Below are 3,241 nucleotides of genomic sequence, written 5' to 3'. Positions count from 1 at the left end.
TAGCCTTTCAATGCAGGCTTTTAATCTGGTTGCACTGTCCTATGACAGACTGATAGCTATCATTTACCCACTGCACTATCAAGTGAAGGTGACCAACAGGTTCATGCTGTCTTTGATTGCCTCTTTCTGGGTCTTTGTCATAATTGCAGTACTCATTGCAGTTGGCCTTCTTACAAGACTTTCCTTCTGTAAATCTGTGGTTATTAACAGCTATTTCTGTGACCATAGCCAGATATATCCACTTGCATGTAATGACTATTTACCCAGCTATGTAATTGGTTTGGTGTGTGTGTGTGTTATTCTCTGGCTTCCATTGATATTCATCTTGTTTAGTTATTCATGTATTGGCTATGCATTGTCTAAAGTGGCCACAGCTCAGGAAAGACTCAAGGCCTTTAAAACCTGCACAGGTCATCTTTCTTTAGCAGCCATCTATTTTTTCCCAGTGTTAATCTCATATACTTTTGACAGTGAAAGGCATCCAAATGTCTTCATCATTAACCTGACTATGACCTCTGTCTTTTCCCAAATGTTGAACCCAATAGTTTATGTTCTACAGACACAAGAAATCAAAGAATCTGCAAAAAAGTTATTAAAAATTAGAAATAAATCCAGAATTACAATAAAGAAAGTAATCATAAAGTGATCATTTGTGTATACTTTGTTCCATTATGTACATTAAAGTACAACTTGTTAGAGTAAAATTACTTAAATACTAAGTACTTTTTTTACCCTTGCAAATATTGTAAAATGAAATTTAACTTAAATTTATTCCACAAAAAAGGACATTATAATAATTGAGCGTCAAATAAAGTAACCATTTTAAAGGCAGCAGAGTACAGTAATAACTACAGTCACACATACAATAAGAGTAGTTGTCTGCTGATTGGTTGAATTTGTTTTATATCCTTGTGTAAGTGAAAGATACTTTATTTTGTCATCAAAGTTTGTGTCTCTGCACATTTATTTCTACTGTACATATACATATATATATATATATATATATATATATATATGTGTGTGTATATGTAAAAATTTTTGCTTTTTTTTCATTTGGTCCAAAATCTAAACCATAAAAGAAGGTTAATTTTTTTATTTTAACCTGTATTATTATTATTATTATTATTTCAGATTTATTGCATAAACCCAGTCTTGTTTTCTTGCCTGCATCTCTCTTCTGGATTAGTTTGCTGTGTTTTCTAACTCATCAATACACATTAAACCTTTCTGGCCTTCTTACGGGACATACAGACTTTTCTTGAAGACTTTTGTTAAGCAGCCACAGGAATCATGGGTTCTGTGGAACTGAATGCTTTAATGTCATTTTTCTTTTAATTTAAATAGATGAACAGCACAAATTTGCCTAAATGTTTTTCCATGTTTTTGCAGAGTGATATTTATATCAAGGATTGTGGTCATATTGAGGCTACTTAAACCAAATGTGACATTCACTGTGTTTTAGGATGTAATTACAGTATGCATTGATGTATATTATTAAATGGTTGTGTTGGAGGTGGTTATGAAAAGGTATTTATATAACCTTGTTGTTGCTGTGTCTTTACCATTATCCATAGTCTCCTGCTCTCTTTCAACCTCTCCACTCTGTGCGTGCTCAAGTTTGCCAACACACACCATTATATTTGTGCCACAAAACCAACCAGTCGGATCAGAGACTGTCCATCAACGCTATAGACTGTTCTAGTGGCTCTAGATGTGGAAGCGTTGTGATTGGGAACCAAACAGCCAAACAGAATTGACATTCTCCGATCTGACTGGTTGGTTTTGTGGCACAAATATAACGGTGTGTTGGCAAACTTGAGCACGCACAGAGTGGAGAGGTTGAGAGAGAGCAGGAGACCGTTTGAGCGAGTGTGGAGTAGTGTGACTGCGTGAGAGGGGGGTTATTGCTGCATGCTAATATAGATAATGGTAAACATGCAAATAAATTTATTGAGCACAGAATAGAATTTTTTTTTGCTAAAAAAAAATTATTATTTGCTTGCATATAATTTCTCTTCAAAATGCAGTTTATGTGCATGCAAAACATATTGCTCTGTACTAGAAATCTCAAACCACTCGCTCAGGATTGTGGCACAAATATAACGCCATACGTGTTGAGCTCTGACCAGGCCCAACAAATCAGCCATGAACCCGCACAGTTTCTGTCCAAGCCCAACTCTGGCCCGAACATGTGTCTCTCTTTCTCTCGTTTTCTGTCCCTCTCGCGCTCGGGCCATCTGTCACTCTCCACTGGTTGTTCACTGTATTTATATACTCTTAGTTCTGGGGGGTATTCCATCAAGCAGGCTAAAGGCAAATCCAGGCTTAAATGGCCAAGTCTGGCTAATGTGAGCCAGAGTTCTGTTCCATCAAAGTGGCTAAGATTAGCCTCACATCGGTAACCATGGAAACCATGGTTCTGGCTAAGCCTGATACATCGAGCTAAACTCCGGTTTCCGTTCCATCAACCTGAGCCACAACTCTGTTCCATCAAGATGGTTAACCTGAATCCCAGCCTAGTAACCATGATAACTTATGCTGCCGGGCAATCCTGGTCTGTAGCAGGATTAAGGTGAGGATTAGCTCCATCTATGATCAAAAAATGTTCAATAGACAAGAACAGACACCTAAAAGACAGTTCTGCCAGTGCTTTTACACACTCATAACTGTCATGTAATGATAAAATAATATGTAGATCATAAAATATATAACATAATTAAAAACATTAACTATTAAAAAACAAATTAAAATGTAATAAAAATAAGATCATTAAAAAAAAACACAACAGTAAAGCCAAAATCAAACTAATAAAAACAAAACTATAATAAAATGAAACTGAGGCATTAAAAAAAAGATTGTATATGTTAGGGTTGGGAACGATTAACCGATACGACCGGCTATCCAGTTTGACAAGCGAGAGATACGGCTACGTCGGTAGCAGCCTCCTCAATCGATACGAATCAGCCATGAATCCTTAGATGAATCGATTGTAGAGTCATGGATTTGGGTATCGCGAGACTAGCAATCCGTTGACTGGCTTTAACAGTTTGCATCTCTAAAACAACGCAAGACCCGGCGGCATGCTCTGTAGCAGGCATTACTGACAACGATAATGGATGTAAACATCAGCGCCAGCTTGACCGGTGGAGCTGAGGAACAGAAGCTAATGCTGGTTGGATAAACCAGGGAGCAGCCAAGCCGCAGCAGAAACTAAAGGCGAATCCTGCCGGTTGTGGGTTGA

General features: G+C 37.4%; 1 pseudogene; it reads left to right on the top strand.

The window, feature by feature from the left end:
- Window positions 1-702, top strand: part of LOC126388108 (olfactory receptor 1-like) — a 7,847-nt pseudogene extending 7,145 nt beyond the window's left edge.
- Window positions 703-3,241: the final 2,539 nt, after the last annotated feature.

Source organism: Epinephelus moara, chromosome 3, assembly GCF_006386435.1.
Source record: "Epinephelus moara isolate mb chromosome 3, YSFRI_EMoa_1.0, whole genome shotgun sequence".
Taxonomy (NCBI): Eukaryota; Metazoa; Chordata; class Actinopteri; order Perciformes; family Serranidae; genus Epinephelus; species Epinephelus moara.
This window is presented reverse-complemented; position numbering and strand designations above follow the sequence as displayed.